This window comes from Stenella coeruleoalba (assembly GCF_951394435.1).
Source record: "Stenella coeruleoalba genome assembly, chromosome: 19".
Lineage (NCBI taxonomy): Eukaryota > Metazoa > Chordata > Mammalia > Artiodactyla > Delphinidae > Stenella > Stenella coeruleoalba.
The window spans coordinates 58471549-58498322 of record NC_137165.1 but is presented as its reverse complement, the minus strand read 5'-3'; the positions used below and the strand labels follow the sequence as shown (position 1 = coordinate 58498322).

General features: G+C 42.1%; 1 protein-coding gene across 12 annotated transcripts in view; it reads left to right on the top strand.

Annotated features, from left to right (window-relative positions):
* Positions 1 to 26774, top strand: part of KCNJ16 (potassium inwardly rectifying channel subfamily J member 16) — a 453090-nt gene that overhangs the window by 154553 nt on the left and 271763 nt on the right. For 10 of the 12 annotated variants that reach the window (XM_079904089.1, XM_079904098.1, XM_079904094.1 and 7 more), the window contains one exon: positions 24836 to 24943. The exons of the other annotated variants lie outside the window; for them this stretch is intronic. The gene's annotated coding sequence lies outside the window, so the exon portion shown is untranslated. The remainder of the gene's footprint in view (positions 1 to 24835; positions 24944 to 26774) is intronic. 12 annotated transcript variants of the gene reach the window in all.

Here is a 26774-nt window from a genome sequence, read left to right as displayed (position 1 = left end):
TCTGCTACTTGGAATGTATCCTCGCGGATATCTGCTTGGCTCGTTCCTTTATTTCCATTCAGATTGGACTCAACTCTCCCCTCTTCAGAGAGGCCACTCTAAATGAAACAACCATGGCTCACCAGGATTCTATCCTGTGTCTAATTTATTTTTATTCATAGAATATAAGAACCCGACATATTATTATAGTCGATATCAACGTTGTTGTTATTTTGTGTATTTCCCCTAATGGAAAGTAAGCTCTGTGAGGGCAGGAACTATCTTTTAAAATGTGTATTGCCAGGATATAGTATGGTTCCTTGACTCTAGTTGGCTCTCAGGGTGTGTTTGCCCAACTATTCGGTGAGTAGGAAGATCAGTGAATAAATGCATGAGTGAAGAAGAGATTTGGAGCATGTTCAGACTTTTCTCACTGGCTCATTAAGTAGAAGTGATAGACATGGAAGAGAGGAGAGAAACAGGGGATGACAGAAGACCACCATAGTTCTGGTTGAATTGCCTTTTATGATTGAACAGAACAGAGTTTTGTGGGGGACAGAAGAAACGATAGGCAGGAGGACTTGCTCACTTACCCAGAGAAGCTTCCATGGTAGAAAAGTTCCACCTGCAGTCTGGAGTTTGGCAGGTTTGAAGTTTGAAGTCCCATTGACCGTGAGCGTCCTTCCTGAAGCGGGCTGTCGGGTGAGGACGCTCAGAGGACGGTGCAGTACCACAAACTGCGTGGCTTAAACAGCAGAAATTTGTTTTCTCACAATTTTGGAGGCTAGAAGCCCAAGATCAAGGTGTCAGCTGGGTTGGTTTCTTCTGAGGCCTCTCTCCTTGGCTTGTAGGTGACTGTCTTCTCCTTCTGTCTTTATGTGGTCTTTCCTCTGTGTCACTCTATTTAGACTAATTCACATGCATACATGTAAGAGACATGTATAATGCCCGTAACATGTGAGAACTACCGGCACATTTTCCCCAATAAACAAGGTGCCGGTATAAAGTTGCTTGAATATTTACAAAATCGAAGACTTTTCTCTTTGTTTTCTCCACATCCTGTTCCTGTTTGTATTTGCATGTACTATTATTATTTACCTCAGGTGAATTAGTTGAGATGCACCCATATGAATTTCTCTTAAATACGACTCAAGAAATTACGATGGGTACAGTGAATTATTGTAAGACATGGGATGCAACTCTACAGTGTTCTGAAATTTACTCTCGTATTTTTCGTACTGGAAAACTAGTGATGCCCTTAGTGAAGCCTGGGCAGGTGTGGGGCAGTGGCTCTCAAAGTATGCTCCATGCGGCACCGCAGGGGCAGCTGTAGTCCTTCTCAAGACATCTGCAGGGTATTTGTTAGGTCAAAACTATTTCCATAGTACCTAGATTACGTTTGGCTTTCTTAGTCTCTTGACATTTTTCCTGGTGGGTGCGAAAGCAGTGGTGAGTCAAGGCAATGGCACCAAACTGATCCAGTAGTCACTGAAAACTCAACACTGTCCATTTGCAGTAAAAAAAAAAAAAAAAAAAAAAAAAAAAAATTCGCCAGTTTTACTGAAGAGCGTCCTCGATAACACAGTGATAATTACTAAGTTTATTAACTCTCAATTTTGACTCCTTTTAAAAAATGCTTTGTTTGACTAAATGGGAAAGCATCTCTGCTACATTTCCAAGTATGATGGTTGTCTAAAGTAAAAGCACTTGAGTGAATGAGTGAGCTGTGAGCTAGATTAGTAACTTTTTTAATGGATCACAATTTTTACTTGAAATAACAGCTGAGAGATAGACTTTGGATATTCAGATTTGTGTATTTGAGAGTTGTTTTTTTTTAAAATGAACAGAGTGATCCTGTCACTTCAAGGGAAACACCTGACAGTATTTGATATTAATGATAAAATTCGAGTTTTCAGATTTTGACCTTTGACACTTTCTCAGTATTTAACAGCTTAGCTGATGGGCTTGTTAATTACAATTAACAATGTAACTGTTGATATTGAAGGATAAAATATGTCAATATTTGGAAGATCTGTATAACTCAATAAACCAATGTTTTCTAAATGGCCAGTGCATGATGTTGCAAAGTCACGAGTGACTAAATGATACATTCAGAGTGCAGGTAGACCAGTGAATTTTAAAGGATCCGTAACAGAGTGTGAAAGCTCTTTAATATTGCTTCAGGTTCTGCATAGCAGCTAACCTTGAATAAACTACTGCTTGTTGAGTTTTGGTGAAGTATCAAATATGAGTATTCACGATGGTTTAGAAAAGCTGTTAAAATACTCCTCCCTTTTCCAGCCACTTATTTATGTGTGGATGGATTTTCTTCATACACTTCAGCCAAAACAATATATCAGATTGAATGCAGAAGCAGATACGAGAATTTGGCTGTCTGTATTCTGCCAGCTATTAAGAAAATTTGGAAAATTATAAGACAGTGTTAATCTTCTCACTAAACTATTTTGGGGGGAACATAGTTACATTTCATAAAACTATGTTATTTATACTAACATATACTTGGTTTGTCGTTATTTGAAAGTGAGTACAAAAACATACTTTAAAATTCTCAGTATCAACTTTCAGTAAGATAAATACTGATAAATGTAACTCACATAATTTGAGACCCTCTGATTTTTAAAGGCACTAAATGTCTTAAGAGCAGCATGCTGAAGAACCCTTGATATAATCTACTGTCTTGTGTGCGCTGTAGGTCTGGGCACTTTGGTTCTTTCATGGTCCTGATTCCTTGTCAAGCTGGCTCAGTACTGAGCTGGTCGTTCTGGCGTCTCTTCCTCACCCACATGTCAGACTGCTGTGAGTGTTCACGGCTAAAACCAAAACCAAAAGCGACAGTCTGATGGTTTCCCACCTCAACTATCTTATTTGATCAGTTATGCTGTTTTACACTATTTTTGTTTTTATATTGATCATCTCATTTATTCAACACATTCACTCTCGTTCAAACTACACATCAGACATAACGTTAAGTACTTAGGATATAAGGTGAGGAAGACAGATACTGTTACTAAGATCTTTACTTCTAATGGGGGAGATGGGTAATAAAGTAACAGTCAGTGTACAGTATGATTCATACTGTTAGAAAAGACGTAGGATGCTAGGAGCCCAGAGGAGGGGAATCCGTAGCAGGTGACGAGAGAAGGCGTTCCCAAAGCAGTAATGCCAGAGATGAGTCTTTAGGGCAGAGAGGAGTTGCTAGGCGGAGGCTTTGCTCACTCACATCTCCGGAGGCTGGTGGCAGCTGGCACTTAGGTAGAGCGTTTGGCTGAGACACCTTTATGTGGCCTCTGCATGTGTCCTGGGCCTCCTTAGAATGTGGTGGCTGGGCTGTAGTGCCCTGAGACAGAGAGTCAGGCAGAAGCTGTGTACCCTTTTATGACCCAGCCTTGGGTGTCATGCAGCATTTGTCTCCCACCAAATTCCATTCTTTGAAATAGAATTTTGAAATTCACAAGGCCCTTTGATATCAAGGAGTGGGAAAATACACCCCACTTCTTTCTGATGGAGTGTCCTCTGGACTAGAAGTACTGCTGTGGACAATTTTCTGAAAATACAGTCTGTCCTTTGTCGACACAATTCCCACCCCTCTTACATGCAAAATAAACTCACACCCTCCTCGAGACGTCTGAGAACTCACCTCGTTATGGCATCAGGCTCAGGGTCGTGGTCCAGGATCCTATCGTTTAAATCACGTCCAAGTGCGTGAGGTTCTGCAGTTGCAGTTCCATGAGTAAAATCCTCGAAGACAGTTTTTCTCATTCTGAAGACCTGTGAGCAGAGGGGGCAAGTTATCTGCTGCCCACACGCTCAACCTACAAATGGTGTGACAGGCATAGGGTAAGTGCTACAGACACCCCCATTCAAAAAGGAAGACTTTCTTCAATCCCTGGTCAGTATCAGCTGTGAAATCCATCTGGGCACATTTATGATTTCCTTGATTAGGGCTTAGTCCTCCACTCCAGAACTCGTTCTCCATAGCTCTTAGCTCTGTCCTCTGAATAATCTTCCCCCTTCAGTGAGAATTGTCCTGTGTTTGCAGCTGAGTAATGTCCTCAGCCTGTTACCTGCACATAATATTCAAGGCTCAAATACCCTCTTTTAACATTTTTTGCAACGTCTCTGGCCCTTCTAGTCCAGAAGATGTTGATGCAGAGGGAAGAGCACAGGCTGGGGTGGATGAACTGAAGGGTGGAGGGGTGAATCGGTGGAAGAGAGCTTAAGAGCCTGCACATTTGCCCATAAGTAGTATACAGAAATGTCCATTTCTGCCACGTACTCTCTTTTGCTATCACTTTCCTGAAAGTATATTTACTGCTTTAAAATATCTGGGGCTGTGATCAGGGGAGGTATGTTTATAGTCTACAGTAGTTGTAAAGTTCATCTTAGTTGAAATTTGACTGCCAGATGCTATCACGTGGGTGCTCTCTTAGTATTTCTAAATTGTCCTCTGGACACAGAGGATTTTCCAGAGGATTTTAACTGCTTTATACCCATTATATGTGTGTTTCACTTCCCAAATTGACATTGAATTTTATAGGAGGCCTGTTTAGAAGGATACATAAATAGTATTTTCAAGTAAGATGATGCTGCAGTTTATTAGATTTGAATCCCAGTTGTCAAATACTGTTTCTGTCTGAAGATTACAACTCTTGAAATCTAGTACAACTTGTACTAACAACCTACGTTTTCCGGGGGAGTACAAATTCTGTAAATAGACTGTATAAGAGTAACAAGGACAATTTGACATTAGGCACCTGAAAATACATTTAAAAGTTTTTCTTTTATTCTAAAGTTTTATGGGTGTATAGCCTTAAGCTTGCAGACGTTTGTGACTGTATTATTGTTTTTTGAAATCAATAACTTGACCTGGTTCAGAAAAGTTCGTTTTTTCCAAAGCATTTTTTCTAAGATGTCTTAGATTGCAAGTTCATAAAGTATCATTGCCCTTAAGAGTCCTTCTGTTAATAGCTATCCAGTTTTTTTTTAAGTCAAAATGTTGAGTAAAAGAAAAAGCTGAAAACCACCAGATATTTTATTCCCCCCAATTAGTCATCCCATGGAAAAGCTCTAGGTTATGACTAATGCATTGCAGTGCTGCAACAGATCACTTCATATAAGGTACACAAGGATGCGAATAAAAAAGAGGAAAAACAGGGGAGATGAAAGAACCAAATTAGAGACAGATGGTAATTGAACACTGAGGTACCTTTCATTCAGCTCGATTTAAGCAACGTTTTTATTGAGCATTTGCTCTATTTGCTGAGCTTTTACAACTGAAAAGGATGTGGTCCTTGCCTTTTAGGAGGTTGTGAACTGTTGTGAGGATGTCGGGTGGATGTTATCATTCTGTGTAATTAGTGCAGGAATCACGCATGCCATGAAAAGATCACTCCTAGTGATGGATTCAGGGAGGTTTTTGTTCTATTTAATTAATTTATTTATATTTTGGCTGCCTTGGGTCTTCGTTGCTGCGCGCGGGCTTTCTCTAGTTGTGGCGAGTGGGGGCTACTCTTTGTTGCAGTGCGCGGGCTTCTCATTGCGGTAGCTTCTCTTGTTGCGGAGCGCGGGCTCTAGGCACGCGGGCTTCAGTAGTTGTGGCGCACGGGCTTCAGTAGTTGTGGCTCGCAGGCTCAGTAGTTGTGGCTCGCGGGCTCTAGAGCACAGGTTCAGTAGTTGTGGCAGCACGGGCTTAGTTGCTCTGCGGCATGTGGGATCTTCCTGGACCAGGGCCTGAACCCGTGTCCCCTGCATTGGCAGGCGGATTCTTAACCACTGTGCCACCAGGGAAGCCCCCTGGGAGTTTTTTGAGAGGAGACAGAATTTAAGGTTGATGGCAAATAATGCATCTGATTTGCGCAGGCATTCCACGCATATACAAGAGGTGAGAAGAAAAGGCAGGAGGACACAAAAATGTAGGATATCTTCTGGAAAGGCTGAATACCTGATTTTGTTGAAAGGGAGAAATAGTAGGGAATGAACTAGAATGACGTGTTGTAACTAGATCTTAACATGATCTGGAATGACGAAGAAAATTACCTTTTTTTTTTTTCTGTGGGACCTAGGATGTTATTGAAGAATTTGGGGAAGCTATGATGCATAATCTGATGGTAAGTTTTAAGAATATATCTCTGACAGCTCTGTGAGTGATAGTTTTTTAGAATTGATAACATGGGGTTAAGTTTTCTACAGTCAGAGATTTGATCTGATTTACGTGTGTATTTTTAGAATGCCAAGAGGATTGTTCTGTGCATAGTTTTGCAGAGTGTTGATAAATTTACTTTGAATAAATAATGGAGAAAAAGGCTAAGCTCTATTTATCTGCTCTATTTCAATACCTACTTACTTATGAATGTAATTATAAAGATTGTAGAATATCTAAAAGTTATGAAAGTTCAACATCTTAAACTTGGGAAGTGTCACCATGTCACAACAACATGGCTTTTGTCTGTCTTTAATTTAGCTATATTGGGATGGGCAAACTTTTTCTTAAGAGTCAGAGTATATATTTCAGAATTTGTAAGCCATATGGCCATAACTACTCAGTTGTAGTGTCTTATTTAAGAAGAAGGATTTTGAAGCCAAACTAGCCCTGGGCTCTCTTAATTGCTTTGTACCTCAGTTTTCTTATCTATAAAGCAGGGATAGTCACTGCTCATGGGACAGCTGTGAGGTTTAAAATGAGTTAATATGTGTAAAGTGCTTACGTTGTTATTATTGCTTTTGTTTTATTAACAATTCCTATTATATATAGTGGGGGTGTATGGATAAGACAACTTGTTTTTAAATTCACAAGATCAAGAAGAGCCACATTTAGGATTCCATGCAGGCACTACTGCGTGTCCCCTCTTGGTCTTGGACCAAGATTACTTTTATTCTGTTAGGAATACTAGCATGTAATTACGAGGAAAATGCTCACTGAAATCGCAAAATGCAAAATAATAATCCTAATCAATTCCCACAAGGAGAAATGCAAACTGTTACTAAATATATAAAATATTCAATTGTACTATTAATCACAGAAATAAAGATAAATATAGCAACGAGCTACCATGTCATTTAAAAAAAAGTGATACTGGGGCTTCCCTGGTGGCGCAGTGGTTGAGACTCCCCCTCCGATGCAGGGGACACAGGTTCGTGCCCTGGTCCGGGAAGATCCCACATGCCGCGGAGCGGCTGGGCCCGTGAGCCATGGCCGCTGAGCCTGCGCGTCCGGAGCCTGTGCTCCGCAACGGGAGAAGCCACAGCAGTGACAGGCCCGCGTACCGCAAAAAAAAAAAAAAAAAAAAAAAAAAAAAAAGTGATACCAGTATGTGGTTATAATTGGAGAAGTTATAGCTTGGTTTAGTTTTTAAGCCCAGTCCTGACGGGAATGTAAATGTATCACCTATCCAGAGGCAACTTGAGAATTGAAATTGAGACAATTTGAAAATCTGTATCAACCTTAAAACATGAAAAAAAATCTTTGTAATATTTAATATTATGTAACCATGAAAGTTTATAAAAGGAAAAATTTTATTTAAAATTGCCGCCAAGAAAGACTCAATTTATCATAAATAGTGTGTATAATAAAATTCAGTTATTGTAAGAAATAGTATAAGAGCATATGCCCAGAAAAAGCATAGAATGATTTAGAGTGTTTATTATTGAGGAGTGAAGTGTTTGTGTTTCTTTCCTTTCCTTTGCCTAACTGTCTATTTCTTCTTCTCTACTTAGTGTATAAGTAATGTAAACTGTTAGGAGGCTGTTGCTATGGTCTAGACCAGGAGTTATAATATTTTCTGTAAAGGGCCAGATAGTAAGTATTTTTGGCTTCGCGGATCATACAATATCTGCTGTAACTACTCTGACTTTGTAGTCCAAAAGCAGCCTTAGACAATCCAATAAAACTTGACTCACAAAGACAGGCAGTGGGTGGGATTTAGTCTATGGCCCATAGTTTGCCAGTTCGAGGTCCAGACAAGAGATAACAGGTGCTTGACTGTAAAAGCAACACTTAGATTAGAAAGGTAGGAATATTACCAGAGGTATTTCAGAGATATGGCCCCTGTGGAATTCACAGGTCTTGAAGACAATCTGTAAAGCTGAAGAAAAGGGGAGAGTTAACTGTGACTTTTAAGTTTCAAATTTAGACGCCAGCTTGGAAGGATATTGAGTGGTGCTATCAGTCAGCATAGGGAACTCAGGAAAAGGACCAGGTCTTCGAAGGACAGGATAGAGTCAACTTGCAGCGTGGTGAATGACATGCTCAGTTTGCAGGAAGGCATTTGCCGGTGTGGACCCGGTGTAGGGATGTAGTGAGGTGTGGAGCTGAGGATGTAGAAGCATCAGCTCATCAGCGATCACTTGATCACGGACACCATGGAAATCGATGAGTTGCTGGCATTTAAAGAAATAAACTCATAGGGGCTTTAGGAAGCCCACATTCGATCTCTGAAGATTCCCCAAAGTATGTAGAATGATCTGGATCATTCACCATAATCTACCCTCCCCCCTCCTCACTCTGGAAACAGAGTTAGTTACCCGCCCACCTCCACCTCCAAATTCAAGGCTAGCGTCCGCTTGAATTTCATTAGCAGAGAATGCAAAAGAACTCCCTGGGAAGTGCTGATACTACCTTGCTAGTCCACAAAAGCTAAGTGCTACAACCAGATCAGACATAAAAGCTGCCTGTTTTTAGGATTTTGTCCTAGGAAGCCAACCTACTGCTGAATAACTGTTAGAAGCAGACGGAAGCTGTTTCCATTTCAAGAAATTTATGATAATATATCTTGCCCTATTAAGGAGTTAATTAAAGGTGGCATTTTTGTTTTCGTCCATAAAAAAAAAATGTATGTAACTCAGGTCTCTTGTTGACTCTCACTCAGGCAGTTGAATAGAAATGGGTATCCTGTTGGGTGGTATAGTGGTTTTAAAAACAAAACTGAACCAACAAACAGAAAGAAAAACTTGCAGGGAATTTACGTCTCTCTTCTCTTTGGAGCTGCCTTCTCAGTTTTATTATTATTATTATCATTATTATGCAGAGATGTAGTTATTTAAATAAATAATTTTTGATGCCAAGTTTAAATGTTGCCATAGGAAAATTATCTTGATATTTTGGCCTCAGTGAAAAAATGGGAAATGGGAAAGGGATCTAGGGCAAATTTTCAATAATATGGATTGTTCCCCCTTCCACACAGTGCGAAAGTTGCAGTGGTTGCCAGCGGCACTAAAACAGTCAGACCACTTTCAGAAATTCAGTCACCTCTTAAACACTTAGAGGCTGAATTGAGTGAAAACCGGTTTTCAGAACAGTTTCCAAGGAAGTAGAAAGTTTCCACACCCTACATCTTGTACTAAAAGAAATGGAAACTGGGCTCCGTCTGCCAAAAAGTCTGAATTGTTGTGTCACACGCTGCTGAACATTATAATCAGTAATAAAAATGGGAACATGCTTGATGCTATATTAAAATGCACTTCGAAAAGCTTAGCCTAATAATATTTTTTGGATTTATTTTATTTCATTTTTTTGCAATGCTGACAATGTTTCCACACTCGCAATAACAATAAGAAAAACAAGAGAGGGGAAAAATAAATGAAATTGAAATAGAGAATCAGTGTATTGAATCAGCGTACTGAAAAAAACTGCTTTTTCTTTCCCCTCAGAAATCACTTGGAAAGATCCTAGTATTGTCTATCTAATAAGCCAAAGACTAGGAGGAGACATTTTAGTTTTTATTTTTTCTGATTATGAACATAATAAATGCTCATATAAAAATTCAAATGATTCAGAAAAGTATAGGAAGAAAGTAAAAATTACTCCAGATTTCTCAGAGATAACCACTGTTAATGTTTCCAGATATAATTCTAGACATCTAACTGCATGTACGTGTGTATAAATATTTAGTTTATATATAATATTGTGTATACATAATTTTACAGAAATGGCTGCACACTTTGGGCTTTGTTTATCCAACTTTTTTTTTAATTGAATGAATGATTCTTTAAATTCTATAATGGTTTACAATTCTCAAAAAATTTCACACACATGATTTCATATAATCCCATAATATTTCCCTACTCCTATCTTGCCCCTCCCACTTTCCCTCTCTCCACTGGTAGTCACCAGTTAGTTCTCTGTATCTGTGAGTTTGTTTCTGTTTTGCTATATACATTTGTTTGTTTTATTTTTTAGATTCCACATATAAGTGATATCATACAGCATTTGTCTTTCTCTGTCCGACTTACTTCACTTAGCATAATATTCTCTAGGTCCATCCACGTTGCTGCAAATGGCAGAATTTCATTAGTTTTTCTTATGGCTGAGTAATATTCCATTTTGTGTTTATACCACATCTTTTTGATCCATTCGTCTGTTGATGGACTCCTGGGTTGCTTCCACATCTTGACTATTGTCAACAGTGCTGCTGTGAACATTGGGGTGCATGCATCTTTTCCAATTAGTGTTTTCCTTTTTTTCTGGGTATATACCTAGGAGTAGAATTGCCGGGTCATATGGCAGTTCTATGTTTAGTTTTTTTGAGGAACCTGCATACTGTTTTCCAAAGGAGCTGCACCAACTTACATTCTCACCAACAGGGTTCAAGGGTTCCCTTTTCTCCACAACCTTGCCAACCTTTGTTACTTGTAGACATTTTGATGATAGTCATTCTGACAGGTGTGAGGTGATATGTCATTGTAGTTTTGATTTACATTTCTCTAGTAATTAGCAGTGTTGAACATCTTTTCATGTGCCCGTTAGCCATCTGTATGTCGTTTTTGGAAAAACGTCTGTTCGGTTCTTCTGCCCATTTTTAAATCAGGTGGTTTGTTTTTTTGATGTTGAGTTGTCTGAGTTGTTTATATACATTGGATATTAACCCCTTATCGGTCATATCATTTGCAAATATTTTCTCCCATTTAGTAGGTCTTTTTGTTTTGTCACTGGTTTCCTTTGTTGTGCAAAAGCTTTTAAGTTTAATTAGGTCCCATTTGTTTATTTTTGCTTTTATTTTCTTTAGGAGATGGATCCAAAAAAAATGTTGCTGTGGTTTATGTGAAAGAGTATTCTGCCTATGTTTTCCTCTAGGAGTTATATAGTGTCTGGTCTTACATGTAGGTTTTTAATCCATTTTGAGTTTATTTATTTATTTATCTTTTAATTTACTTATTTATTTTTGGCTGCATTGGGTCTTCGTTGCAGTGCGCGGGCTTCTCACTGCGGTGGCTTCTCTTGTTGCAGAGCATGGGCTCTAGGCACGCGGGCTCAGTAGTTGCAGCTCGCGGGCTCTAGAGCGCAGGCTCAGTAGTTGTGGTGCGCGGGCTTAGTTGCTCCACAGCATGTGGGATCTTCCTGAACCAGGCTCAAACCCTTGTCCCCTGCATTGGCAGGCAGATTCTTAACCACTGTGCCACCAGGGAAGTCCCTTGAGTTTATTTTTGTATATGTTATTAGAGAATGTTCTAATTTCATTCTTTTACATGTAGCTGTTCAGTTTTCCCAGCACCACTTATTGAAGAGACTGTCTTTTCTCCACTGTATCTTCTTGCCTCCTTTGTCATAGATTAATTGATCATTAGTGTATAGGTTTATTTCTGGGCTCTCTATTCTGTTCCATTGACCTCTGTGTCTGTTTTTGTGCCAATACCCACTTTTTTATTCAACAATATCTAGTTGATACTTCTCCAAGTCCATAAATGTGGATGTACTACTTGATTCTTGGTTTTATTATTTTATTTATTCTGTTACATGGACGTGACACTGTTTAGTTACTCTTGTGGTCCTTTTGATTGTTTCCAGTTCTTTGCTCTTTGAAGAGCGCTTGCATGAACACTTGTCGTCTGATCATCTTATTACCATAAATCCCCAGAATCAGAACTCATTCATTTATTCCTTTGTTCAGCGAGCATTTATAGAGTGCCTACATTATTGGTGGGTATTGACTTAAGCACAGGGGATTTCAGGGGTAAAAACACAACTTTGTCTTGTAGAGTTTACATTTTCAGGAGCAAGAAACAGATCATAAATAAGCAAACAAATGAATAATCAATTCAGATTATGTGTTATGGCAAAAATAATGTGGAGTGATGCTCTAAAACATGGTGGTCTCGTTTAGGTGGAGCGACCAGGAGGATATCAGTGATGAGGGAATATCTGAGCTGAGGTCTGAATGTCAAAATGTGTCCTGCTGTATAAAGATCTGGAGCAGCACGTTACAAGCAGAGGGAGACACGGGTGCAAAACTCTTGAGGTAGAAAAGATCTTGTCATTTCAAAGGACGGAAGGAAAGCCAGAATGTCTGGAAGTCTGTGGACTCATGGAGAGAGTGTCAGGTTAGTAAGAGTGAGATGCATGTCAGGGCCATTCATGTGAGACATTGCAGCCAGGATAAGGTGTTAAGACTAAAGTCTTACTGCATTGGGAAGCTGCTGGAGGGTTTTAGGCAAGAAAAAAAAAAGTGGTATGGTAGGATTATGAGTTAAAAAAGATCATTCTGTGGGCTATGGGAGGTTTGGGGGCTGGTGAGAGCAGGACAGTCAGTCAGAGTATATTTCAGAAATCCCAGGGAGAGGTAAGGAAGAAGGAGCTTTTTAGGGGTGGGGTTATATATACAGAATTCTGTGTAAATCATGTTACACTTGAAGTGCCTCTTAGACAAAATTGTAGATATACATTAAGCTGTTGGAGATCTGAAATTGGAGCTTAGGACAACTGTAAGTAGTAGAGAAATGAATTGGGAAGCCATCAGCATATGGGGAGTGTTAAAGGCCTGGAGCTGGAGATGTAACTTAGGAAGAAAGTACAGAAGGAGAAAAGCAGCGGGATGGGGATCCATCTCTGGAGCACTCACAGGTCTGCCGGCTGCGCCGAGTCCGGGAACCAGTCGGGGAGGCTAAGCCGCAGCAGCCGTGGGCGAGGAGGAAAGCTGGGAGAGTGGGGCCCCGAGCCAAGCGGAGACAGCACTGCAACAGCTGCAGAGCTGTAAGCGGGCCGAAATCCTGCTCTGGCCTGAGTCCAGTGCACACTCAGCAAAGTGACCACTGTATTTGGGCACACAGAGGTTACTGGTGACCTTTGGGAGGGCAGTTTGAATGGATGGGTGGAGACAGAAGCCTGGTCAACGTGGGCTGGGGAGCAAATGGGTTCTGAGAATGTGGACAGTTTTCTCAGGAAGTTTACTTTGAAGGGGAGAGAAAATGTCAGTGGATGGATGTGGAAGTAAGATGAAGAAACTTTTTTTTTTTTTTGTGGTACGTGGGCCTCTCACTGTTGTGGCCTCTCCCGTTGCGGAGCACAGGCTCCAGACGTGCAGGCTCAGCGGCCATGGCTCACGGGCCTGGCTGCTCCGCGGCACGTGGGATCTTCCTGGACCCGGGCACGATCCCGCATCCCCTGCATCGGCAGGCGGACTCCCAACCACTGCGCCACCAGAGAAGCCCTGAAGAAACTTTTTAAAACAGAATATTCTGAGCATGTTTAAATTCTGATGGGAATGATCCTGTAGAGAGAAAGAAATTAATAATGCAAGAGAGGTAAATTAAAATCAAGGAACCTCATTCTTTTTTTTATCTTAATTTTTTATAGAGTAATTTTTATTTTTTATTTTATTTATTTTTTAGTTGGAGTTGATTTACAATGTTGTGTTAGTTTCAGGTGTACAGCAAAGTGAATCAGTTATACATACACATATATCCAGTCTTTTTCAGATCCTTTTCCCATATAGGTTATTACAGAGTATCGAGTAGAGTTCCCTGTGCTATACAGTAGTTCCTTGTCATTTATCTGTTTTATAAATAATAGTGTATATATGTCAGTCCCAACCTCCTAATTTATCCCTCCCCAACCCCTTTCCCCTTTGCTAACCATAAGTTTGTTTTGTATGACTGTGAGTCTATTTCTGTTTTGTAAATAAGTTCATTTCTATCATTTTTTTAGATTCCACATACAAGTGATACCATATGATATTTGTCTTTCTCTGTCTGACTTACTTCGCTTAGTATGATCATCTCTAGGTCCATCCATGCTGCTGCAAGTGGCATGATTGCATTCTTTCTGTAAGGAGCCTCATTCTTGATTAGACAAGAAAAAGTGGGATCCAGGGAGCAGTGGCAGGGTTGGCTGAAGGAGACCCCTGTTGTGCAGGAAGGATGGTAGGCAATGTCCATGCAGACACGAGTAGGTCATTAGCCTTGTGGTGGGTCTATAAGGGAGTCCTCAAAATACACCTATTTTCTCAATAGAGGAAAGATTACCAGTTAAGAATATCGTGAGAGGAAAAAGTAGTGGAAGCTGAGGCAGTAAGAGAAAGTATAAAACGGTTGTTTCAGAAAACCCTAGGCATGTGTAATAAGATTGTCAATCAGTGTTTAGTGCCCACACTGAGAGGTGGTTATTAATTTAAGGGAAGACTAGAAAGCATGGCTATACCTATTTTTTCTCCATCTCTGTGCAGCTGCATGGGCACAAGTCTGGGATAAAGAAATAGCCTTAACAGGTTTAACTAGTCTGGGGTTTTCTTAGGTGAGTCCGGCAGAGAGAAAAAGATGTGAGGGGCTGAAGGTGTTGGCAAAGTAGTGGACCATGGAATCTAGGCTGGATAAGGTGGAAAATGTGGAGGTGAGAGAGTGATATATAGGCTATCATATGATATATATGTGCCCCCCAAATTCATACACTGAAGCCCTAATGCCCAGCACCTCAGATTGTGACTGCATTTGGAGATCGGATCCTTAAAGTGGTAATTAAGTGAAAGTGAAGTCGTTAAAGTGGGCCCTAGTCCAAAAGGACCGGTGTCCTTATAAGTAGAGGGGATTCGGACACACACACACACACAGAGGGACGACCCCATGAAGACAGACAGAGAAGACGACCATCTACAAGCCAAGGAGAGAGGCCTCAGGAGAAACTGACCCCACTGACACCTTGATCTAGGACTTCTAGCCTCTAGAAACGTGAGAAAACAAAACTCTGTTGTTTCAGCCACCCAGTGGTACTCTGTAGTCATGGTAGCACTAACAAACTAATACAAAAAGGTATCATGAATATCATAGAAAAGAAGTTGGGTCAACAAATTATATGTTCAGCTGACCACAGAGAATAGTTGGCAAGGGAAGCCAGCTAAGCTTGGAGAATGGGAGGTGGCAGTGGGGAAGCCGGATGCTTAAAGCAAGGTGATGCAGGTGGTGAGGTTGCTGGTGATGACAAAACCCAGGGTGCGACTCTGGCAGTGCTCAAGGTGGGCTGGGGAGAAGGTCACGGGAAGAAGGGAGCAGAGACGGAGAGGACAGGGTATTGGGAAAGCCCTTCACGCGGATGCTGAAATCACCCACCAGGGTGGCAGGAGTAGGAACGAGGAGGGAAAGAGTGAATTAGTGAAGAAAATATCCCACAAGTGAGAGAGAGAGAGCACAGCCAGGATATCCTAGATGATGATATTGACAAAGGCAGGGGATATGGTCTGGTTGCCTTCACTTCAAAGGAGGGAGGAGGGCAAAGAGGAAGAGATGGTGGGGAACAAAGAAAGAACGGGATGACTTCACCTCTAGACCCTGAGCAAAAATTGGCCTTCAGTGAGAAGACCGCCAAGGAGACAGTGTCCCTCTGGAGGGGGACCTCCAGGTTCACTCAGGAGAAGAAGGGGAAGGAACGGATGAGAATCAGAGTTGAGGAAACAGAGGAATTTGCTTATTCTGGGCCATGAGTTCCACGTGCAAGACAGAGTGATACTAAAATGGATTATGAGAACTACTAATTTATTTATTTTTATTAAAAAATTTTTTTCTCCCAGTTTTATTGAGATGTAATTGACATACAACACTGTAGAAGTGTAAGGCATACAGCATAATGATCTGACTTACGTACGTCATGAAACGATGACCGCAGAAAGTTCAGTGAACATCCATCCTCTCATACGGATGCAACATTAAGAAAGGAAAAGAATTTCTTTGTAACGAGCTCTTAGGATTTGCTCCCTTAAACGCTTTCATATATAACATCCAACCGTGTTCATTGTTTTCATCATGTTGTGTGTTAAAACCACTCTCACTCGAATCTAGATACACCGAACTCACTTTTCCAGTCTCCGTTCAGATGGAGAGTGACTCTCTGAGGTGCCGCCTCTTTGGTTTTGAAGCCGCAGAGGGAAGTGCGTGTCTGGGTTGGTGCAGGATGCACCGCTCACCATGGAAAAAGCAGACAAGCACAGATGGCTTCACGTGATCCAGACTCACAGGAGGTCATTCCCGAGGAAACAGCCAGCCTGCTGGACTGGGGAAGAGCCACTGTCAGGTCTGTTTATCCTGACCAGGGGGACTTTCTGTCTCCCCCTATAAATCCCAGGTGGAAAACCCCAACTGAAGAAGCTGATGTGTTTCATACACAAGCCACGTGGGACCGGCTTTATGATGACCGGGATATTCACCCAGTGAATACACTCATTTCCCAGGTCACGGTAAACACTGTGGTTAAGGGGGCTCCTTTCACACGGGCGCCCTGTGTACCTTATGGTTGCAAAACTGAAAGCAGTCTGGGAAGCCTTATCCAGTTTGCTCTCTCAGCTTCCCCGTTGTGGGTCTTACAGACGCTAATAAAAACAATAGGTTTATTAACAAGAGTTTAGGAGGGGGCAGAGGGGAGAGTCAAAGGACTCTTCCAACAAGGTAGCAATTTTAAAAGGGTTCTTCAGAAATAAGGTAAATAAAGTGAGTATTGATAGGAGTGAAACAAAGAGGAAACAGAGAGGGAAGTGTCATGGGACTCATCCCATGGGGGTGGACGTTTTTAGATGGTCATTAAGGAATGAGATGAATAAAACGAACATTGATGGGGTTAACACAAAGTTTTATTATAGCACCAAAGGTTGGGTGGGCCAAAGCGACACCCTGCTGGTGCCCAAATGTAAAAGGGCTCCAGACAAGCTGGAAGGTAGAGATTGCTGTGAGAAATCTGAGGAGCCGTCGCTTGGGGCAAAGGGTCAGGCCGGTTAATCAAGCTAAAGGTGGACAAAAGTGCCAGGGTCCCTCGGCTCGGCCCCTCTCTGGGGACCCAGAGTCTTTTGCACAAGATGGCTGAAATGGTCTGAGGGTGGAGAAGAGAAGTTTCCAGGAGTCCTTAATACAGGAGTCCCAGGAACTGTGGTGCCAAAACCCATCGGTGGAGGCTGGACTCTGCTGCAGTTAGACTGAGAGAGCGTTAGAGTGTGAGCGTGGATAGGATTATGAAAGCTGGGAGGTTTAAGCAATGTTACGTAAAGAAGTGGTGTCACGTTGTTTGCGAATCGATGTTATGTCTGCCTGGGGAACACTTCCTCAACCTAATATTGTAAAACCAAGATGTGTTGAAATCTTAAGGAAGGCCACAGTGAGGAACGTAAGGGTTGGTGGAATTAAGGTAAGAGTTTGTAGGAGAATTGGTATGTGTGAACAGGCTTTCTGTACTGTGGTTTCTTTACCTATTTGTGTGATGGGGATGGAGACTGTGTCTGGATGGAGAACGTTTCCCCACCTAGTACTGTAAAACAGAAGGCTATAAATCTGCCCTTCGACTGACATTAATTGGACATGCTTAATGGGAACCAGTAAGATTGCCTGAGCCCACACAGTATAGACTAGAAATTGGGGTGCTGGTGGAGACAGATCGCGCGTGTGATGGCCCTCTAGACCGGGGCTTATGGTAAGAACCTGCGATCACCTCCCATCGAGGACTTCCGGTCCTCTGCACCAGAGCATTTCCATTTGAGGGACATTTACTACCTTGCTGTCTGACATTATTGCTGGAAGCTACTGCTAAGACTGACATAAAATGATCTTAAAACCTGAAACACCCACATCGTCTTGGGTGATGTCAGAGACACGCTGTCGAATGAGGGTGGCAGTACCCAAAAGAGTTCCATAAGCAAATGGAAATGGTTTGTACAGGGTGGTGCTCCCTGGCGAGTGTGAGGAGGGATAATCCCTAGCAGGAAGCCTCTTTTTCTCCAGGACTGACTCTGGAACCGTGGGAGGAGCTGCTGGATTGGGAGAAGGCAAACACAGAACACCTTGGTGGGCTGAATTGCGCACTGTTTTCCTAGCACTGATGGGAGGATTGAACAGTGGTAAGAGCCCCTCTGTTTGGGTTTTTACTCATGAGCAGCAGTAGCCAATGGCCTGGCCGTGAGGTCAGACAGACAGCAATTGGAAACCTGGCCTATTGAAAGGATGCCTGAATGGGGCACGGCCCTATGGGAATTTGGGGGATGCCCTAAAGTAGAACATGACAATGCCCATCAGAAGAACCCTCTTCCAGTTTTGGAAGGTGATTGGAAACGACGAGCAGCTATCGCCATGTGCTTGCTTAAGGTGGCTGGCCCCCCAGATCCATGAATTAAGTGGACGTCGGAGTCTGCAGCAATGCAAAGACGGGCTGGATCTAGACATATTCCTCTTGTTCCTTCTGAGGCGCAAAATGCTAACAGGAGCTGTTCTGTCTGCCAGCAAAAGAGAGAGAGATGGCAGGCGGCTGTGCAGGACATTCCCAGGTGGGAAGACCCTGAGCACAGCTGGCCAGCGAGACCGATGCAGGAAGCCCCGAGGGGCTCCAAGTGGGGCCTGAGAGGAAGAGGCACGGGCTCTAGACTGGGCTTTGCTTCCCCGGCAGTCGATGCAATGCTCCGTGTGCCACAGAACAACTGGAGCAGAACGTAGTGTATCCACGTGGATGGCTCAGCGACCCCTCTTCAGACGAAGGAACTCACTGTATAGCTGTCGACTGAAGAAAAATGCACAATGTGAGAGATGTGAGTTCAGTTTTATTGGGGGCTAAAACGGGGACTATAGCCCGGGAGACAGTGTTTCAGATAGTTCTAAGAAACTGCTCCAGAGAGGTGGGGTAGAAGGTCGGTGTCATATCTGACGTTAGTGAAGGGAGCGGGTAGGCTCAGGCGAGCACACGTGTTGGCAGAGCCTGGCTGCCGGTCACGAGGAGCAGACGTCACCGTGAAGGATTTCAGTGCTTTTCTAGATATGAGGAGATGCAAGACCTGGGCTCCTAAAATCTTCTCCTGAAAATATCTGACTCTCTGAAGGCCTGTTCTGCCAGTTTCTCCCAGAGCACAGAGCGCCTCATTCCTGGTCTCCACCCTGAGCTCCTTTCAGGGGGATGTTGAAGGTCAGCGGCTGCAGCGGCTCCTGATTTAATCCTCGTGGAGGCAGATGGCAAGTGTCAGTCTGTGGTTGGCGCAGCCGATAATGTCCGACCCTGGGCACAGGGATCCCCTTGCAGCCGATAATGTCCGACCCTGGGCACAGGGATCCCTCCTCAGGCTGGGCCTGGCAGTTAAACATGTCGTCCAAACAAGGGGAGATACAAGCATGAAGGGCTGGCTTACACGCCTTCGTGAGTGTGTGCTCACACTCAGCATGAGCACGGGTGGGGCTCAAGGAGTGTCCGTCCCCACGGGATAGATTCCTCTTTTTTTTTCTGGTGGATCTGGGAAGAGCAGGTGAGGAAGGGGCTGCTCTACTTCCTTTCCCACATCACCTCCGCTTTTCAACATTCCCCCTGCTCGCTGCAGTGGCCACAGGATCAGCGCTGCAACTACAAGGGCTGGAAGAAGGGATGACTCCGAAGCGAGGAATAGTAGCTGTTTTTAACCTTTATATCACACTTCCTGAGGGCCTGATGGGGTAGGATGTACCTTCATCCCATCTGCCAAATAGGGATCAGCAGTGAATTCATCTGTATTGCCTGGGGTAAAAATCGCCCACTAGGTGAACCTCTGTAAGCTCTGTCACCCACTCTGTGTGGACAGGGGTGGACCGAGGGGGAGGGGCTTGCTAGGATAGTATTGCTGCCTGCTGTCTAGTCCGGCACAGGGGCTGAGCCCAGCATCCCTCCCAAAGGTGGAAAAGATTGGGGATAAATGGAGAGAAGGGAACGTAGCAGCTGGGAATAAGAGAATAAATAAACGAGTTATGTTATGGAAGGAGGGCAATCCAATATTAAGTAACGTCTCAAAAGAGGTTCAGGGTAAGAGATGATATTGTCTCTTAGCTCTGTTATGCCAGACACCTGAAGGGGTGAAACCATATGTTACTGAAACCACTCCTGCTTTTGGAACCTGACAAGCTGGATAGAAACCTGTGTCCGCATCCTGGGAGACATTTCATATGATGCGAGGAGGGACTGGATAGTTATTCATGACTGACTGGAATTCTAGTAGTGTGCCATTTTCCTGTGACTTTTATGATTGTTTTCCTGTAAGAGATCTGTGTTCGAAGACCGGGGGTAGATTTTGTGATTTTTATGTGTGTGTGTGTATATATATATATATATATATATATATATATATATATATATATATATATATATATATATATATATCTTGATCTTTGCCCCACTTCTGGCTCAGAGCTCTTATAACCCTTCGAATGTCCTAAGTGAGAAAGGCCCTAAAGGGAGTGAAATACTGGAGATTAAAATCTCAGAAGTCAAGAAATCGGGGATACCGATTACATGTAGAATATGGTCTTGGATAGTAGAGGCGAACATCATACGTGGGGAGGAGATGAAAACAGTTTTCGAGTAGAGTGTTGATAGCTTGGGGTGTTAGTCGATTCTTGCCGTGGTAGCAAACAACCTCAGTATCTCAGAGGTGTATAAAAATGCAAACCTCTTTTGCTCACGTCAGGATGAAGTTGGCTGTGACCTGGTTCTGCTGGGCTCGGCTGCATGTACAAGCCCACCAAGCAGCCCCATTTAGGATATGCTGTTCTGATGCTGGGGGACAAGAGCAAAGAGGCAGAATCACAGTAGAAGCTGATTAAAGGTTCAGCCTATATGCAGGGAACCCTAGTCACTAACATTTCAGTGGCCAAAGCAAGTGGCATGGCCTATCCCAAATCAGTGGTGTAGAAGTACATTTTGCCCGTAGGGAATCATGGTGAATGAATAATGCATCTGCCATAGTTGCTAGCTTGGATACTGGGGTTACCCCAAATGTTATGGGCTCTTGTTAAGAAGAGAAAGATTGTAAACCAGTTGCTAAAGCTCAAGGAGATAATCATTACAATAGCTAGAAATGTCTGGGTAATAGGTCATGTTAATATAAAAAACTGAGAAGGACAGTGGCCAGACTTTGGCATTTTTATGCTTTGTATCCTCTTATGAGACTATATCCTTCAACTAAAGACCAGGTAAGTGGTTCAGCAAAGCAAAATAAATGTAGTGAACTGGATACAGATCTGTAAAAGCTCATTACATAGACTGTTTTCCTTTTTCAGCAATTTCTTTCTAAAAAAATCCTCATAATCCCACTACCTTTCCTGTTGATAAACGTGCAGGAGTGAGATGCCAGTCCGTGGAGCGAGCTGGAAACTCCTCATGTCTACAGTCAAAAGCTTGGCTCACTTCCTGCATTTCTTCTTGTATTTAATTAGACACTAAAGATATAGAGACATTATTTTCTTGGAAAGTCTGGCGAGTTGCATGACTAAGCCTTAATTAAAACAAGGACCTGGTTCTGCTTCTGCTGTGTCCTGGGAGAAAGTACCCATGGAACCTCTTGATAAGTCTCTCTTCAGAAACACATAACTCCAGCTTCTTACAGAGGAGTGAGAAGTAAAAACGTGTACCCACTCCTGCATTTCGTTTTCTCTGGATTTGTTGCAATCATAGGAAAGGGAATATTGTTTGATGTTATTCTGCTTGATGTTCATGAAAATAGCTCACATTTATTGAGCTTAGAACCAGCCACTTCTCTGTACATAGATTACTTAACTGAATACTCATAATGACAGCACTAGAAAGCAAGTGTTATTATCTGACTCATTTTATAATTGAGTAAAGCATGAAAAGGCTAAGCATAAATTGCACAAGTTGCATATGGAATAAAGTAATGGAATCAGGGTTCAATCTATGTAGTGTGGCTCAAAAATCTGAATGAACCAATAGAATATACCTGTGATTCTCAGACTGTGCTGACACACGCTGGGTTATTATAGATAACTGATGGGGTTATTTTAATTTTTCTACAGAATCATCTCTTAGATATCATGTAGATTACTATATCCAAGTCATTTTAACTAACTACTCAATAAATTGAATTTTTAGGTATTTCTTTTGGCCTCAGCGCGTCATGTAACAGTTCCTGAGACGCTGAGAGTGTTGTGAACTGAGGATGTTTGGGAGCCTCTGTAGTATCCTGTCTCCACACGCTAGCTACTGCAGTGTGTAGTAAGATTCCAGACATCTCTCTCTGATTGGCCACTGACATCTTGTGCATCTGAAGCTTTGTCGTTCTAATTATTGCTTTCTATTAAAATTGTTAGTGTTCTTTCATCTTTACTCTTTCTTTCATCATTACTGTTAGCATTATTATTTTGAGTAGTGGTTATCATATTTAGAAATATGCTTGGCTAAAAAATTATAAAGAGGTTTGTCTTCTTTGTTTTGTGCACTCCGGGAACCTGAATATTGAATCTAGTAGAAAGGGTCCACCAGATCTAGGTATTCAAATTTTCAGGTGTAAGAAATTTTAACTCAGGACTTTCTATCAAGATGAAAAAGAATGTGTTGAGATTAGCCAACCACAGTGTTTGTAATGGGAACTATATATATAGTTTAGTATACAAGTTTATATTTGAGAAATATTCTCGAATTCCTAAAGAAAGTTCTGGTACTAAAATTGGTTTTCTAGTACGGGTCTTCAGTTCCACCTCCCCCCGCCCCCAACTGTAGTGATAATTCTTAACCTGTGTAGTTATAGAGATAGTTCAGGTTGGGACTGAAATTTTCCTCTACATTTTTGGAATCTACTCTGATGGTCAACTTGGTCTTGTACAATACCCATTTCTTGCTGCAGGACATGTTTTTAGCCACTGAAACATTCTTAATCTTTGCTTATGCATTTATTCAAGGCATAAATTCATCATTGAATTCCTAGTATTGATTAACCATGTTCTTTGGAAGGTTTTCTTTTATATGATATTCTCTGCTAATGCCTATTACAGAAAACGACAGGACAAAGCTCTGTTTTTCTGCTTCTCTCACCTGATCCCTCTGGGGTTTCCTTTTCTCTGAAGTAATAATAATTAGCAAGCCAAGGCAACGAGAGTCATGTTTAAAATCTTTTCAGTTGCGGTATATCGCTCTGCTTGGCACCTGCCAGTCAAATGGATGCTGCATTCCTCAGCAGCATGGCTTGACTTGTCAAGAGGCTTGAAATACGAGCCTTTACCTGACTCTTCACTGAGTAGTAGTAGCTAGAATCTTCCTGCCCAGGAACCTGTCTAGATTTGGGTGACTTTGCTGACATACGGAAGTGTTATGCTCTGAACATATGCTGCCCCAAATTCATCTGTTGTAGCCCTAACCCCCAAGGTGATTGGCATTTGGAGATGAGGCCATTAGGATTAGATGAGGTCATAAAGGTGGGGCCCTAATGATGGGATTAGTGCCCTTACAAGAAAAGACACCAGAGCACCCTCCCCTGCAACTGCCCCCAGCAAGAAAGCAGCCATCTGCAAGCCAGGAAGAGAACTCTCATCAGAATCCGATTATACTGGCACTCAGAGCTCAGACTTCCAGACTCCAGAACTGTGAGAAAATAAACTTCTGTTAAGTTACCCAGTCTGTCGTATTTCCTTATGGCAGATCTAGCTGAGCAGTAAAAGTAGGCACTCAGAATTTGTGGTTGCTTGTTTGATTGATGGTCAGCATCTGAATATCTTGTCAAGTAGTTTCTTTTAACTCAGCCTGACAAACGGTGGGCACTATGAATTCAGTAAGATAAGGTCAGAAGAGTCTCTGCAAAGCATCAACTGATTTCTGTCTGAAACAGACAGATCCTGCAATCTCTTTTTCATTGGTCTAACGAAAGAGAAGAGAAACTCGGTCACCAATCGACATCTTAGAGTGAATTCGCAAAAGAAGTGTAGACAAGCAGTGTAGACTTCTACTGCTCAGGAAATTGACCACACTTGCTGCCAGAGCTCCTGACTCAGCCGTGAGTGAACTGTAGCTGGTCTGTGACCGCCTAGGGAAGTTTCAGACATTGCTCCGGATGTTAGAACATGCCTGAATCGTGTTAATGATTGTAGCAGCAAGGACTGTAAACAAGCACAATCATATGAAGCCTAAAAAGCAGAATGTGCTGGCATGACAGATGCTTCACTGCATTTTATGCTGAAATGAATATAATTTTGTTAATTTGGGGGAATGACTGTATGAGTGAAGTTTCCGTTTTTTTAAATGTTTTTGACATGTTGAAAATTTTCTAAAAGATGAGCTTGTTTGTAGTAGGTTTGGTGAATATTAACCGAGAATGGAAAGCAAACTTTAGCATGCCAGTAATCCTGCTTCTTCTGTACAAAGTGGAAAAATAAGCCCTGTGGCTTATTTCATACTCTGCTGTGCTTGTGAGTTGAGACAAAGTGTCACCTAAGTACTGATATAACTTCCTGTGTGTTACAGCGCTATTGAGAGCTTACTCCTGAGGTTCTTCACCGCATTCGTGTAAACAAGCTCTTCATTAACATGTGAAGGCTTATTTTCGGCCTTACAAAATGTGTCAATTTATTAATTTCATATTTCCCGTTGTTACCATTTTGACAGATCTTTCTGTCCCTGTTTCCTGTTCATGTTCTATTTTTCATATTTAATACTTTAAGGTATTTTTTTTGGATGGGGGTTGTGTCTCAAAATCTGTTTCAGGTAGAAGAGAGCCACCCAGTATTGGTCCTGATGCTGACTTATGGTAACAATATTGTATAAGTATCCAAGCTCCTGAAATGTTGATCTCATAGGTCTGGGATATGGTCTAGGGATCTCCCCATATATGTATTTTTAAAAAGCTCCCCATTTCATCTTGATGTGCAGGCAAACATAAGGACCACCGAAATGGAGAAGTTATAGCTGATGACCAAGCCCACAGTTTGATACTGTAGAATGCTTGCCCTGTGAAGCAAAGTTGAATTCCTTTAAAAGGTATGTAGTTTTCAATAAGGCATATCTCCTCTTGGCCTGAGGGTCTTCATTTATGGAATCACACATTTGCACTGTCTCTAAGAACTGATGAACTTGTAATGCAAACAGATTTCTTTTAGTTCTGAATGAGTTAGATAGGTTCTCCATTATGCCTTTATGAGCAGTTTTAGTCTTTGCTGTGTTTAGGATGACTCTGGTTAGCATGATCATACAATTTATCCTTGGGGAAATTATATCATCTACTGTCTAGTCAAGAGATTTCTTCTTCTTCGCATGGCACCATGTAGGGCTCTTTAAAGTATTTACGTTTGCATCGAGGCCACACTTACTTCCTCATTAGGCCGCTGATTGGCTCGGACCAGTGTCATCTCTGTCATTGAGACAGTGACCCAAAATATTCAGCCTACTGATCCTAGGCTGATTACCTTGCCTTTATATTAGAAATGTGTAGGGATAGCACATGCTGTAATCTCTTGATTGAGAATTAATAAGCTGATGAATTCTGAGTACTTCTTACACGCTAGGCACTGAGAAGGCAAAAAGGTGATACAAATCAGTCTAGTCATCATTTCACGGCAATGAAGAAGAAAGACTTGGTACTGACTACAGAAGAACAGAGGAAGGGTATTAAAATAGGTCTACAGAATTAAAGAAAGCCTCTGGTGGAAGTGACGCCTGGGCATTGTCTTGAAGTGATGAGTCAGAATTAGCCAGGAATGGGTGAGTGGAAGGGTGTTCCAGGCAGGGGAGGACAGCAGCAGAAGCAGAGTCACGGAGGTCTCAGGTCACGGTGTGCTTCTTGAGACTGAAGAGACTTCAGTTTGTTTGAACATCAAATATGAACAGGGAGAAAATGAATTTTGTTTGCTTGAGAGTTTAGAATTAGACAGTGAAGTACAGTGACGTACAATGGCTGTACGTCATAAGAAAATGCCTAGCCCGGGTAAAACGAAGGTGCAGAATCTGGATCCAAACGTAGTCTGTTTGACTTTAAACTTGGAATTTTGCCACTAGATGTTACATGGCATGAGATACAATAATTGGAGAACCTCTGCTCACTTTGTGGGCAGATGGGACACGTGATGTCGGCGTGGGTTAAGATTGAGTTATCGTTTGACTCTGTCAGTCCTTCCGTAATAAACCGTTGTGTCTGATTATACATTGGGAGATATATCGACACAGATGGAGGTAAACTAGTTACATTCCTTAAAGGTTTCTCTTGAATAGGCATGCTTATAAATGACATCCATTGTAAGCTCTTGGAGGCCAGTGGTATCTTATTTCTGTTTCTGTGTCTCTGGTGACTTGCCCAGTGCTAGGATATAGCGATGACTTAGTTCATGTTATTTGGATGAATGTGATGAACAGGATGAAGGAGCTAAATGAGGACAGAGGAGCTGAGTTACATGAGATCTTCTTAAACATATGCCCATCACAAGAGTGCATTGATCTCGTATACAGTTAAGATTGAAATAGGGGGAAAAGGCACTTTAATAAGACATTTCAGACTATGCTTTCTGAAAGATGTGTTGGTACCTGGTAAGAAGGGATGGGGGCAGGAACAGAGACGGAGGGACACAAATAACATGAGCTGCCATTGATACTGGATAATTTTCAGTTATTTTATGCTAGAAACCAAAACATCTCTGAAGTGGGCTGCTGTAGTTTGAGAATCAGACCTCTCGTCCTACAAGAATCATCGAGAGTGGCCCCACCAGGGAGAAGTGTAACACTAGCTGGGAGGAGTGTAATTACAGAAAATCAGAAGTCCCCTAGAGTCCCAGTGACTGCTGAGTCCTTTATAGCAACTGATGAACATCTTGCTGTCAGA